Source organism: Narcine bancroftii, chromosome 1, assembly GCF_036971445.1.
Source record: "Narcine bancroftii isolate sNarBan1 chromosome 1, sNarBan1.hap1, whole genome shotgun sequence".
Taxonomy (NCBI): domain Eukaryota; kingdom Metazoa; phylum Chordata; class Chondrichthyes; order Torpediniformes; family Narcinidae; genus Narcine; species Narcine bancroftii.
In genome coordinates, this window is record NC_091469.1 from 430,016,788 (window position 1) to 430,032,870 (window position 16,083).

General features: G+C 38.8%; 1 non-coding gene across 1 annotated transcript; it reads right to left on the reverse strand.

Annotated features, from left to right (window-relative positions):
- Positions 1 to 10,205: 10,205 nt before the first annotated feature.
- LOC138752085 (U6 spliceosomal RNA) lies at positions 10,206 to 10,312 on the reverse strand. The gene has a single exon (XR_011350358.1). It is a non-coding gene; the product is annotated as a U6 spliceosomal RNA (small nuclear RNA).
- Positions 10,313 to 16,083: the final 5,771 nt, after the last annotated feature.

Here is a 16,083-nt window from a genome sequence, read left to right on the forward strand (position 1 = left end):
GGAGAGTTGGGTAAGCAAATTTGCGGATGATACAAAGATTGGTGGTGTTGTGGACAGTGAGGAAGATTACTGTAGATTAAAAGGTGATTTAGGAAGGCCGGAGGTGTGGGCTGAGAATTGGCTGATGGAATTTAATACAGATAAGTGTGAGGTGTTACATTTTGGAAAGGCAAATCAAAATAGGTCATATGCATTAAATGGTAGGCTATTGAGATGTGCAGAGTAACAAAGGGATTTAGGAGTTATGGCAAATAGTACCCTCAAGGCTGATACTCAGGTAGATGCTGTGATGAAGAAGGCATTTGGAACGTTGGCCTTCATAAATCGGAGTATTGAATTCAAGAGTAGGGAGGTTATGATGAAATTGTACAAGGCATTGGTGAGGCCAAATTTGGAATACTGTGTACAGTTTTGGTCACCAAATTATAGAAAAGATATAAACAAAATAGAGAGAGTGCAGAGAAGGTTCACGAGAATATTGACAGGATTTCAATGTTTGAGTTTCAGGGAAAGGTTGTGCAGGCTAGGGCTTTTTTCTCTGGAGTGTAGAAGATTGAGGGGGGACTTGATAGAGGTGTTTTAGATTTTAAAAGGGACAGACAGAGTAAATATGGATAGGCTTTTTTAATTAAGAGTGGGGGAGATTCAAACTAGAGGGCATGGTTTAAGATTGAAGGGGGAAAATTATAAGGGGAACATGAGGGGAAATTTCTTTACGCAAAGGGTGGTAGGGATGTGGAATAAGCTTCCAGCAGATGTGGTTGAGGCAGGATCATTGGTTACATTTAAGGAAAGACTGGATAGTTACATGGAGAGGAGAGGACTGGATGGGTATGGACCGGGTGCTGGTCAGTGGGACTAGGAGGGTGGGGATTTGTTACGGCATGGGCTAGTAGGGCCAAACTGGCCTGTTCTGTGCTGTAAGTGGTTATATGGATCAGTTGGCATAGAGCGAAGAGCATAGTTTAACTATTGTGAAGTTCATTTAGGAGACAGGTAGCAGTGGGAATGAAACTATCCTCGAATCTGGTGGTGTTAAATCTCACACTTATGAATCTTCTTTCCACCAGAGGAGGGTGAAAAGAGCATGGTTGGGATGGACTGAGCCTTTTCCAAGTCAGCAGGGAGTATGGAGTATAGATGGAGGTGTTGAAAGGAAGGAGGATGTTTTGGCCTGAGGTGTGTTCACAACCCTCTGCAGTTTCTGAACCTCACAGTGATGCACTCTGATTGGATACTTAAAATGTGCATTTGCAGAAGTTGTGAGGGATGCAGGTGACATGGCATTGCATCAATGTGGGTAGACCAAGACAAGTCATTGGAGAGATTTCCACTATCTCCACCTTCAGATGGGAGAGTGAGTTCCACTCTTCTTCTAGAGTTCTGTGAACATCTCCTTGAATCTTGCTGAGGGAGTGGCAGTCATCAAGCCAATAATCTTCCCATCTCATTTCCATTCTCGACTCATTTGAGAAGTTCTGGCTACAACGGTGGGTCATCTATGAATATATAGATGGAGTTTGAACAGTTTTTTAGCTACACAGCCATGAAGACAAAAGGACTGTACTCCTACCCCTGCCTATTCTTCCCTTCTCCCCAGCCTTTTACTTCATGTAACTGCCTGCTGTTTACTTGCAGCTTGAAGGGCTCAGGCCCAAAATCCAGGTATATATCTAAACCTTCTATGGACACTTTTGGGCCTGCTGAATTCTTCCAGCACATCTGTCTTTTTAACTACAACCTCAGTGTCTTCAGTCTTTTATGTTTCACTCAGTCTGAGCAAGTTATTTCTCATGGTCATGGATTACTCTCCAAATGACCAATATAATATCTGCATCAGGGATTGTAATTGCAGGTGTCTTATGGTAAAAGAGCAATGTTCCACTATCTCACTGGTCTCCTGCTTGAAGGAAAAACAGAATGCAGTGAACTCATCAAGGCAAGAGGCATTGCTGTTTGCTATTCGGCTTGGTTATACTTTTTTGGCCAGTTCAAAGCCAAATCCAAAGAGGACTTTTATAAATTGGCCTGTTAATGCATATATTCAAATCAATAACCCATAACAAACTATGGACCACATCATCACATCCTGCCAGATATAAATTTGAGGGAAATACCTTTGAGATATTAAACTTGCTTTATGAAAGAGCAATACACTTGATCCAAAGAATGAAGAAAATAAAGTAAAATGTGGCATGTTTTGGGGATTTTCTTCAAGTTCAAGTACAAATTTATTGTCAGAGCATGTCCTGGGTTGGGTAGATACTAGATTATTGCTGCCGCTCTACAATGCCAGTGTTCCATATTGATTTTCTCAATGGTTGATGGGTTTTGCCTGTGATGTACTGGTCTGTGTCTACTACCTTTTGCAGGGCTTTCCACATGGAGGTATTCATGCATCCACAACTGACTGTCATGCAGCTGGTTGGCATACAAATTTGTAGAAGTTTGCCAAGGTTTCCGATGTCATACCAAACTCCACAAACTCTTGAGGAAGTAGAGATGCTCACTTGCTTTTTTCACAATGACATTTATGTGTTGAGTCCAGGAAGGTCCTCAGCGATAGTGACTACCAGGAATTTAAATTTGTTCATCCTCTCCACCTCTAATTCCACAATGATCACTATATCGGACACTTCTGGGTTTCCTTTCCTAAAGTCTACAATCAGTTCCTTGGTCTTGGTGACATTTAGTAAGATGTTGTTGCTAGGACACCATTCAGCCAAGTTTATCCTATATGCTGATTTTTGTATACAGCCCACTGAGGTGGAATCATCAGTAAATATGTAAATGTTGTTTTTGTGCCGAGCTACATATTTGTAGATGTAAAATGAATAGAGCAGGGGTTGAGTATGCAAGCCTGTGATGCTGATGGAGATTGTGGAAGAGTGGTTCTTAACAATCTGTATCTGAAGGTGAGGAAATCCAGGATCCAATTGCACAGTTGGATTTTGAGGCTAAGATCTTGGAGTTTTTGCTAATTAGTGCTGAGGGATAATGGTGCTGAATGCCAAACTGTAGTCAATAAAAAATTTAGAGCCGTGAGATGGCATCTGCTGTAGACCTAATGATTTTTGAGGGGATGATGTTGTTGAATGCCGAACTATATTTGATAAAGAGTATCCTGATGAATGCATCTTTACTGCTCCAGAGCTTTGTGTAGAGCCAGTGAGATGGCATCCGCCATAGACCTTTTGCTACGATAGTTGAACTGTAACATATCACTGATATACCTTTACCCCAATCTTTTAAAACTCTTCATTACTGTGGATGTGATTGCCACTGGTCTGTAGTCATTTAGGCAGGTTACTGCACTCTTCTTGTTTCTTAAACTTTTCTGTTACAAATTAGTAACTAGTTTTCAATAGCAAGAAACATTTAGCTAAGTACATGGATGGGAGGGGTATGGAGGCCTATGGTCTGGATACAGGTCAATTGAACCAGTGAAAATAATAATTTTGCCAAGACAAGATGGATCAAAGGGTCTAAGTCGGTGTTGTAGTGTTCAATGGATCTATAAATGTTTATCCCGTCATATGGAAAAGGGCGACATAAGAAAATTGTGTATCATTAGTTGTAGCTATCATGGAAGTAAAGATCCATGTGAAGAAAGAAAGCCCAAAGTGGGTTGAAATATTTATGAGAGGAAGCATAAGCATGCCCAAAGCAATCAGTATTGAGAAGATATAGTCTCCTGATGCACATAGTTGTGGTAAATATCTTAATCCTCAGGTTCTAGTTGTTCCCAGGAGTTTTAGTCTAATTGAAAGCCTGCTTGTCAGCTTCATGAGTTTAAATTATCCTGTTTTTTTTGTTTGTTTCCTTGAAATAAAAGTTGCACAATAAAAGGGCATTAATTTCATTGGTTAGTAGATTAGTTGTCCCCTAAAAATTAGATGGCTCTTTTGTCAACTCTAAAGATCTACTTGCCCTTGAAAACAAGATGATGTAATCAGCATGTCTTTACAAATTGCTGGGGCATCCCTTCACATGTGGTTGAGGTAACCAATTTGCAAACTGATCAGCTTACCAACTACAGACCAATGCATAACAATGGTATAATATTCATTAGGACACAGGCTCTAGTATTGCACTGATTATGTATGCTTTTCCAAAATCTGACAATTAAAAGTAATGTTTTCTTCATTCAGTTGACAAAGTTCTTCATTCATTTCACAAAGTGAAAGGCTGGTGTTGAAGCATATCAGCTCCTGTCTGAGTGGTGACATGAATACGTTTCAGTTTGACTATCGTAGTAATAGGGTGCCATCTCACTGGCTCTACACAAAACCCAGGAACAGTAAAGATACGTTCATCAGGATCCTCTTTATCAAATAGAGTTTGGCATTTAATACATCATCCCCTCAAAACTCATCAGCAAATTCCAAGACCTGAGTCTCAATACCCCACAATGTAATTGGATGATGGATTTCCTCACCTCCAGACCACAATCAGTGAGGATTGGCAAGAAAATCTCCTCCACTCTCTCCATTAGTACTGGAGCATTCTTAGCCCCCTGCTCTACTCACTTTACACCTACGACAGTGTGGCTTGGTACAACAATAAACACCATCTACAAATTTACTGACGACACCATGATAGTGGATTGTATAAAAAAGGTGATGAGTCAACATACAGGAGGGAGATTGAAAACTTGCCTGAATGATCCACAAACAACAAACTTGCACTCAATGTCACCAAAACTACAGAGCTGATTGTTGACTTCAAGAAGGAAAAGCCAGCTTGTTTCATCATTCTCTTTCTTTTGCAGCTTGATGTACATGTTTGTTATAAATCTTTTAATTATCATTGTGTCTGTAATCACATATTCAAAGCTGCTTCCTTCTGGTAATCTCAGTCTGCTTCCCAATTTATCCTTTAAGTAAGTTTTCAGTTGGTGGTATGCAAACATTGTACCGTGAGTTATACCATATTTGTACTTCATTAGTTCAAAAGATAATACATTATTTCCCAAAAAACAATTTTCTATTCTTTTGATCCCTTTTCTCTCCCATTCTCTAAAGGAAAGGTTATCTATAGTGAAAGGGATTAGTTGATTTTGCATCAATAATTTTGGTAGTTAGTAATTTGTTTTTTCCCTTTCTACGTGAATCTTCTTCCAAATGTTGAGCAGATGGTGCAGTACTGGTGAACTCCTATGTTGCACCAGCTTTTCATCCCACTTATATAGTATATGTTCTGGTACCTTCTCCCCTATTTTATCTATCTCTAATCTGGTCCAATCTGGTTTTTCCCTTGTTTGATAAAAATCTAACAAAACAAAGTAGGAACAAGATCTAAACATAAAGATAAAAAATGAAAAATGGGAAAAGCTACACTCCAGAACTATGAGAAATACAATAAACATGAGGTTATGCATGATACAATATATTTGGTTACACAGGCTATACACCACGCCCCAAAAGTTAAATAAATGGGACCCAACAGTATCAGATAGATGTTTTCACTGTAAGAAGGAAACGGGAACAACAGAACATGCAATTTGGGCATGTGAGAAAGTGGAAAAGTTTTGGGAAGATCTAAATCAGGTATTAAATAAAATCACAAAAAGCAACAGACCAAAAAATCCAGAGATCTTTCTTCTAAGTAATATAAGAAGTAAAGAACTAGGCCTCAATTTGGATGAAGCACAAAAAAGATTTATTATGATAGCCTTAGCTGTAGCAAAAAAAATGTATATTGTCAACCTGGTAATCAGAAGAGAGCCTGAGAGAACAGCAATGGTACATAGAAATGAATAAATGTGTTCCATTGGAAAAAATAACATGTAATTTAAGAAATAACGTCACAGTATTCAAACAAATTTGGGAACCGTACATGGAACACAACAGAGAAGTCCTACCGTGGATCTCCACCCCCTAAAATGACAGAATGAGAAGAAGACGAAATGAACTGGCCCAGTGTGTAAAAGTAGATGACACAATTTTCTTGTTTATTTTCATTGTGTGATGACATTGTTTAATGGGTTTAATGTATTGTATATGTTGAATATTTAGTGGGTGGGGAGGGGAGGTGGGAAGGAGGGAGGGAAGGGAGGGGGGAAATGGGAGAAAATCACACTGTGTATATTCAAGAGGGAAATGTTTGTGTGTATTTTGGTTAATATGGTTCATAGTGTGAAAATTTTTTTTAAACATTAAAAGAAGGAAAACCCAGAGGTGTACAATCCAGTGACCATTGATGGATCAGAGGTGGAGAAGGTTAGTAAATTTAAATTCTTGAGAGCCACTACCTCAGAGGATCTTTCCAGGAACCAACACACTCACGGCATTGTAAAGAAAGCATGTCCACGCCTCTGCTTCCTCAGGAGTTTATGGAGGTTTGGTATGATCAAAGAAAACCTGGCAAATTTCTACAGAGAGGTATGGAAAGAGGGATAATCAGCTGCATCACAGTCTGGTATGGTGACACCAATACCCCTGAATGTAAAGCCTGGGACAGCACTTGCAAAATCCTCCCCACTATTGAGAACATCTATAGGGAATGCTGCCGTCAGAGAACAGCAGCAATCATTAAGGATCCACACCACCCAGCATATGCTTTGTTCTCAATGCTGCCATCAGGAAAGAGATATAGGTTCCATAAGACTTGTGCCACCAGGTTCAGGAACAGCTGCTACCCCTCCATCATCCGACTCCACAACGACAAACTCAATCAGGGACTCATTTAAAGACTCTTACTTGTCGACTTTATTGATCTTTTTTCCTCTATTTTGCAGTCAGTTTACATTTGTTATCTACTTACAGTTCCTTATTTGTTTACATGTATAGGCTGCAGTGGCAACCCACTTACCAGCAAGCAAACCGTCTCCTGAAATGGCAGACGTGCTGTGGAAAAGGCTGGAAATTGACCTGCATCCAACACAGGCTTTTATCTGAGGAGATGGCATCACTGATGATGTCACTTCCTGTCCGTGTGACAAAAGCAGTGATGTATATAACCCCTGCATGCAAGCCTGGAAGTTTTAGTATTGCACTTGACTCCACAACGTGTACATGACTTCCCCACTTATACATCAATTTGATTCCACAAGGTGTACACTGGAATCTAAAGCAGCTCAGTATAGAATACTTCTTGCTCTTCTGTGAACATTTTTTTGCACTACTAGTAAATGGTTATTCTGCCTCGCCCATTTAAAAAAGAATTTCTGGGGTGTATGTGATGAAATGTATGTACTCTGACTATAAATCTGAAATCAGAAACTGATCTGAAAGTTATTTGAACAGAACATAAACTCTCAAGAATCTACATCTGAATGCTGCAATTGCAGCTAAACATTTCTATATTATTTGAAATTGTATCTGTTCAATGTATGATATGTGGTATATGATAATGGCATAACATCTTGTATCGAACATTGCGCAAACCATTTATGTTTTATCCCTTTGTGTATTTTACAAAGTGGTTGCTTGTTCATTTTTGATAACTGGCCCTATAGTTTTCGGTTCAGATAAACAAAATCATTATTCAAAACAACACATACATTGCAGTACAGGTGAAAGCATTCGAGCCCCTGCTTCAATTGTTAAAGAAAAGAAACCACCAAACAGGTTTGAGAGTTAATGTTGAGCAAGCGGACATTTTACTCAAAGTGCACATAAGGTGGTAAACAGTTAAAATATAAGGAAAATGTGCAGATAACTAATTCAGAGATGACTAACTATTGAGCTTTGCTGTTTATGAAGAGATCAACAGGTTTATTGAGTAATGAATGTCCTCTCCATAGGTTTTCTATATTTTATTTCTCATCCAGGCTTAATTTATTTCTCCCAAATTCTATACTTCATCTTTTCGGTCTGTCCTCCTCCATCCATATATCATTGAACAGTCAATTGTCTGTGTAGAAGCCTTGAATTGCCAATCCTGGCCTTGTAGCTATGAGAAGTGCCAAGAAGGCTGGGAGTGATTGAACACATAGCCTTCTTGTTTGTTAAAACTGCACACACAATTCTACAGACAATGGCAATGCACAGCAGATAGTGGGTTAAAAGTGAAAATACATCCTTAAAATTCAGTTAAATACCATGTGCTTATATTGGGTACTAATGTTGGCAAGTTTATTCCAAAAAGGTATGTGGTATGCATGAAATCACATCTGGGTTGTTATTTAAGCAAGCCACCGAACTAATGATAGTGTGGGCACACGTGCAGCTGAAGACTGCAGGAATTATACAAATCAGGCAGCTGATGATGTCATTTAGTCTAGAACGCTTCCACCAGCGTTGTCTCCGCTCCATCCTCAACATTCATTGGAGCGACTTCATCCCTAACATCGAAGTACTCGAGATGGCAGAGGCCGACAGCATCGAGTCCACGCTGCTGAAGATCCAGCTGCGCTGGGTGGGTCACGTCTCCAGAATGGAGGACCATCGCCTTCCCAAGATTGTGTTATATGGCGAGCTCTCCACTGGCCACCGTGACAGAGGTGCACCAAAGAAGAGGTACAAGGACTCCCTAAAGAAATCTCTTGGTACCTGCCACATTGACCACCGCCAGTGGGCTGATATCGCCTCAAACTGTGCATTTTGGCGCCTCACAGTTCGGCGTGCAGCAATCTCCTTCGAAGAAGACCGCAGAGCCTGCCTCATTGACAAAAGACAAAGGAGGAAAAACCCAACACCCAACCCCAACCAACCAATTTTCCCCTGCAACCGCTGCAACCGTGTCTGCCTGTCCCGCATCGGACTTGTCAGCCACAATCGAGCCTGCAGCTGACGTGGACATTTACCCCCTCCATAAATCTTCGTCCGCGAAGCCAAGCCAAAGAAGAAGAATGCTGCCATTAGAGCTTAACCCACCAACCAACACACAATCTCTTAATCAGTAGTAAAAGTGACATTCCTTGCCTGATCTTTACCAGTGTGAACTAAAGGTTTTATCAATGAATGTTATATTTGCTGATAAAGATTTCTTCAGACAATTTCCCATGTTGATGCTTCCCAGAGGTTTGTTTTTTGGGGCCTTTATAACTTTTTTTTTAAAAAGAACAATACAGCATGATCTGAAAGATTTAGGAGTAACGGTACATCGTTCCCTGAAGGTAGAAACTCACGTGAATAGGGTGGTGAAGAAGGCTTTTAGTATGCTGGCCTTTATCAATCATTGCATGGAATATAGGAGTTGGGAGGTGATGTTGAGATTGTATAAGACGTTGGTGCGGCCTAATTTGGAGTTCTGTGTGCAGTTCTGGTCGCCTAATTATAGGAAGGATATAAACAGAGTGGAGAGAGTGCAGAGAAGGTTTACCAGAATGTTACCTGGGTTTAAGCATCTAGAGTATAGGGAGAGATTGGACAGATTAGGTCTTTATTCTTTGGAGCGTAGAAGGTTGAGAGGGGATTTGATAGAAGTATTTAAGATTATGAAAGGGATAGACAGAGTGGATGTGGATAGACTATTTCCGTTAAGAGGAGGAAAGATTAAAACAAGAGGACATGAGTTAAGAATTAAGGGGCAGAGGTTTAGAGGTAACATGAGGGGGAACTTCTTTACTCAGAGAGTGGTAGCCGTGTGGAATGATCTTCTGGGAGAAATAGTGGCGGCAGAGTCAATTGTATTATTTAAGAAAAGGTTGGACAGGTATATGGATGAGAAGAAGACGGAGGGTTATGGGCATTGTGCAGGGAGGTGGGACTAGAAAGGGGTGTTTGGTTCGGTGCGGACTAGAAGGGCCTAATGGCCTGTTTCCGTGCTGTAATTGTTATGTTATGTTATCCTGCTATTAAGGCTTCTGCACAAGTCAGTAGTTCCCGGACATGGGTAAATAAATAGGAATGCAACATAACTGGAAAATGCAGAGAGAGAATGTGAAGCAAAACAAACTGTGGGGGGGGGGGGGGGGGGGAGTGGAATAAGTAGGAGGTCTCATTCCCCCAATGTTTCAAATCCTAAATTACATTCATGAACTTCGGCAAGGGATCATGTGTGAGATCCTTGGACCACAATAAGGTTTCATAATAGTAGCCACAGAACAGGAAGAAGGATGCAGCACCTGACAATAGCTAGGACTCTGTGGCCATTCAACATGAATGGTCTAATCCTTCCAAACTAAACTTTGAAAGATTTATGATTTCTTGCTCTTTGCCGCCCACAGTTACATAAGAAAAAACACTCGACTTTACCTCCTATGGACTCTGCAACACCTGCTAAATTCCTCCAGTATTCTTATTTATTTTTTATTATTAAAAAATATGGAACGCTTCACGAATTTGCGTGTCTTCCTTGCGCAGGGGCCATGCTAATCTTCTCTGTATCGTTCCAATTTTAGTATATGTGCTGCCGAAGCGAGCACCCTCCAGCATTCTTGAGTTTTTACTATAATCTCAGCATCTGCAGATTTTCATGTTTCACGACACAGAATGATTATATGATAAACCAATCCTATTTATTTGGATCTCAAATTTAGCTCCTTACCTTTCCATCACAAGATGGAAAACACTCATTGCAAATTCCATTGATTTATATGCTGAAGATACTAGTATTTTACGGGTCGTAGTCAAACCACGAAAACACATGTAGCCTTCTGAAATCAACAATCACATCCCCCAACCCTGGGGGTGGGGGGGGGAAGAAAACTTTTCTGTTTAAACAACAGTACTTCCTGTACAGAATTTCTTCATCCATCTAGAAGAAGAAAAAAAGAGGAAATTACACTCCCTCTTTTATACATCAGATTTATTTCAACAAATCATCATCTATTGTTAGTTAAGTTTTAGACAAACCATTCACATATTCTTTAGCCTGCACATGACTTGTTAAAATAAAAACACATTCTGCTTATCTGGCAAAAATACTTTTAAAGTAGCTGGATAACGAAGAACAAATCTATGACCTTTATCATATAAAACCTTCTTAACTCTCTTTTTCTTCAATAGAGATTGACTCAAATCTGGATTAAAAAAATCTTATCCCCTTCATAATTCAAAGGTCCATATTCTCTAGCTCTTCTCATCGTTAAACAAAGTATTCTCTCTCTATCCTGATAGTTTAAAAATCTAATCAGGATAGATCGAGGTCTCTGGTTAGGACCGGGCTTTGACCTAACAACTCTATGATCTCTCTCAATTAAAATCTTGTCCTCAAAATGTTCTTCTCCAAATATTTTTGGTATCCATTCTTGGAAAGAAAGAAAGAAAGAAAAAAAAAATTGGATCATATCTTGACCTTCTTTGCCTTCGGACATCCCCACAATTTTAAGATTATTCCTTCTGCTGTAATTTTCCAAAATGTCAACTATCTCAAGCAATTTTTCATTCATAGAGATCAAACCAGTCATTGAATCTTCATTTATATTTGACCTTTCTTCAATACATTGTACTTCTTCATGCACATCTTGAATTTTCTCTTCCACTTTATTAATTTAGTCAAATCTGTTTGGACTTGCTTCAAATTTTACAGTTAAAACTTTAAAATTACTCTCCAATGCAATGGTTCTCAACCTTTTTCTTTCCACTCACATCCCACTTCAAGTATTCCCTATGCCATAAATGCTCTGTGATTAGTAAGGGATTACTTAAGATGGTATGTGAGTGGAAAGAAAAAGGTTGAAAACCACTGTTTTAAATGTACCTCATTGACTCGTTATGTGCATGGTTTCATAACTCCAAAGGAAATCGGTCAATGACAATTTTACTCAATCAAAAGATTTCAGTAAAAATTGGGTCTAGAGAAGTGATTCTCAACCTTCCCTCTCACTCACATACCACCTTAAGCAATCCCTTACTAATCAGAGAGCACCAATGGCATACGGATTAATTAAAGTGGTATGTGAGTGGAAAGAAAAAGTTTGAGAACCACTGCTCCAATGTATCAGAAAGTCTGTCAATTTTAGTTTCAATTTTATCCATTTTCTTATTAAAAGTCTTTTACTTGCCTTTAGATCTTTCTTCTTCAGAACTTGTCCTTTCTTCTTCATTTCCATAATCGTCTGAGTCCTCTTCCACAGGAAAAGTGTCACCCTCCTGTTCAGAGGTGGAGATGCCAGAGTGGCTCTTTAAAAGACCTGGAGTTTTTTTTTGTCTGCAATGCACATGCCTGACCTCGCACATGTGCAATGGTGTCTTAGTTTTTCCAACGGCGCCATGTTTGCAGGGTACCACAGAGAAGGCTCCGGAGGATGGTCCTTCAATTGGGCCCTCACCAGCGGATCCAGAAGCAACTTCAATAGCCTATTTCGACGACAAGGTAGGCCCGAGTTCTCTTTCCTTTCTCTCTACCCTTTTTTTTCTTTTGGTGTAGTTTTTGCAGCTTTTTCTTTGCTCGGCGACATCTTTTTTTCTTCTGATGAGCACTTTAAAGTAACTTTAAAATAGTTTTTGTAACTTTAACCTTGCTTATTGAGTTTTTTCAGTAAATCCCTTAGGAGTCGGTAGGTTGCGTAATCTTCCTCATTGACATCACGTGACGTCCTCACCCCACTGATCTATATGGATCTAAAAATCAAACCACACTGATATACTGGTAACTCATTACCATCTTCAGATTTATGTCCACATAAAAAGATAAACTCATTGGGTAAAATATTCACTATCTGTTAGGCATGTCCTAACTCTCTATGTTAATGCTTTGGAGTTTGCATTGCCTATTAAAAATTAATAGAGCTGGAGTATTATAGCTTCATAAAAGTAGCAATTTACTCATTCTAGATTATCACCAAAAATGCACTGCTATTCAGAAGCAATTTCACGCAAAATCTGATACCTGATTTTTATTTCTTGAACACATTAATATTTTATCATTTGAAAGTGCAGTTTCATCTCAAACTATATCAAGAGCGCAAGCTTTCAAATCCAACCATTTCTCAATTATTAATTTCAGAGGACAATTTGCAGCCTGTATCTGAAACCAGCTTCAACTTTTTGGATTAAAGTTTCTGCTGTCAGCACACAATCCAGCAGAGGGCGCATGGTAAACAATTGCAACAGAACTGAACAGAAATGCCAAAAGCAACCTTGCAATGGACTCAGGAACAAGTTAATTGTGTTCTATTTAATTTCAACTTTGCATAGTTACATTTTAGAATGGCAATAAACAAACATTATCAGGAAAGGAAAAAAAAAAACTGCAGTCTTAGTAATACTTGGTTTTGCTAACTTTAGGCAGATTGAAATACCAGTATTTTCGTGAACACATTTCACCCCTCAGTTAGCACTACCATTGAACTGGAATCAGAATGACAGCAGTGCACAAGGGGAGTGTGCATCATCTCCACAGTTCACCTGCTCAAAACTCTCACTGAAAAGTATTAGTCCATTTTTTTTCTGACTGCTGTACTTCCCGGCTGAATAATAATTCAAATATTACAATCTAAACCAGGCTGTAAACTTGAATCTATAACATGAACTAAACTTAGCAAGTCCATGCACACAGTCTGTTTAGAAGTACTGATGAACTTGTGTCATTGAATAGAGCAATGGGCATAAAGTTACAATTTCTTGTCATTATACAGAATTTGTGCAAATGTAAACTGGAACAAGAAGATTATGTTATTGAAGTATCACTGCCTGGATTAAGAGTTCTCAGGTATTCTTGATTAATTCAAATTTAAACTCCTACCTTTAAATAAACCAACTTCTGTGAAGATATGTCACTGCCTTGAAAAATCTCTATTTTTCAATGGTATTTTTTTTTTCCAGATGGTTTTGGAGTAATATCAAACTGCAATGATTTGAAATCAGTAGGATTACATACAAAAGCCAGCATTCAAGATGGAAGACAGATCCAGCAGCTCAAGCATAGATAAGCAGGATAAAAATGATCATACGAAGTTTTCTCCAAAGCAAACTACATTTCTTACTGGAGTTTTGTGATATGTAACAATGAAGATAAAAGTAACTTGTGGTATCTGGATAGTTGAAGAAAGCTGAACATACCTATGAGATGCCATTAAGTTCGATTTGATTCTCTGCCAGCCTGTGGTGCTGTTGTGGAAGGGAAGTTTTATTTGTTGTGGAAAGGAAGTGGTGCGTCAGTCACAAAGCCCTATCACATCCCCTCACTGCAAGGGCCTTACCACCCAGGTTGAAATTACATTGTCACCAATTGAGAAATGGAGAGAAGCATTCATTTCTGACAAGGCATCCCACATTGTTTAAAGCATGCTTACCTGCAGTACAAAGTTCAGATGCCCAATGTGAATTAGTTAACATAATTTTACAGCACAAAATGATACCATTCACCATCACACTTCAATTGGCTGTCACTTTTTTTAAAATCATACATTTGATTCACTTCTGAAACCTTTGTAATTTTTAAAATATGTCTGCAGTTTCCTTTTTCAGGTGGTTTGAATTGTTAACATCTTTCTAATTATTACCAGGCATATTTCATTTTGTCCAATATACTTCACCACCTGCAGAGAACTATTGAGAAACTGTAAGATTAGTGAAATAAATAAACATTTCAAGTGAAAAACTCATCCTGTGATACAAATTTTCTGGGTTTTTTTTTTAAGTAATCAGTAATCTATTACCTCATCATCACTCCTTTTTGGAATCCTGCACAGAGAGCAGCATTCAAGCAAAACCGTTAACTGACAAACATGATGCACATGTTGCAGGGCAGTTCTGAATCAAGCCCATTGGAACTTGGGTGACAGGCTTTGATTGTGCCATTTATTAACTTCTAAAGAGATCATTTTGTTATTCTGTTTTATTTAACACAATCAAGAAGTAAAACGACACAATTGATTTATGTTAATTTTTTGCTCATTTGTTTCTATATTTAACTTTCTACCTTAATGCCATTGGATTTGGAAAAACCATAGAGGTTATGTTAAAGTTATCCAATCAAAGTTGAATATTAATACACTAAGGTCAACTGTGGGTCAGTTCAGTCAAATATCAGGTTTATTGAGTTCTTTCCAATGTACTACACTGAGGGCACTTCCAATCACATAATGCAACCATTCCTAATGGGGGCCATACCCCACCCCCCGCCAAGGGCCACAGCACATTCAAGGATGGCCATGGATTGATTTTTTTTTTGTTTTTATGTAGTTCGAAGGAGAGAAGTATGAATGAAACCAACTAAACTTGACTGCTTCACAGGGAAGAGGGCCCATAAACTTTGAGCAGAGTCCTTAAGAGGCCATTGTCGAATAAAGATTGAAAATGGCTGATTTAATGTGTGGAGTCATCATAAATTTAATTTGCTTGCTTTGCCCAAAGGCTGATCGAGAATGTAACATTAATCCCAAGATCCCCCAGGTAAGTCAACTCCACAAGCACTTTTCTGAGGGTGTAATTTCTTGACTCCCCTGTCCAAGAGCACATCAGTTTGAGCCAACGAACCAGGCAAATCTGTAATTATCACAACTTGCAACTAAATTCTGAGCAGCTGAGTTAGCAGAAGCTCATCATTTAATTAACAGGATCAAGCCAGTTCAATTATATATCAGCAGCCAATTGTCAGGCTTGAAGTCTGGGCTCAGAGTGTGGATCTCTGGCAGTACCTCAATGGTTTTCTGCCAAAGCTGGTCTGCAGTTAGTGAGGAAAATATACAAGTCAAAAATATTCTGAGCTGGCCAATGGAATTTGGAATGCCTTTAGATCAATAGCTTATGCACCTCTACACTTGTCCAGTTTTTCCAATAATAGTTGAATAACTTTTAGAATTTTATTCATCTAAGTGTTATTTAAATAGTTTTCAATGTTTTTCAATGCTTTCTATCATCAGAAATATTCAGAATGAACTTGGACAGCCAGCTAAGTTGATGTGCCTCAAGACTTTTCCAAAGTTTTTGTGAACATATTTTTCTGTTCACCAACCCTAGCACCATGACTGACTTTATGTAAAACACTAGAAAAAATCTTGCTTCCTGAACACTTATGGGTGCAATTTATGGATTTTTTGGGCTCTTGATCATGAAAATCACTTTAAAATGTTCCTATTGCTTACCACTTTTTAGAGATAAACTAATTTTGTGATTTCTTGTCGTATTTTAAGTCTACTTCAAGCATGAAGTTCAAATGTCACTGAAAATTAATTTTCCGCATTTGTACTTTGACTTCTTCAGTGCTGATCTTGGTGTAGTTAGTGATGAACAGGATATTGCAAACATG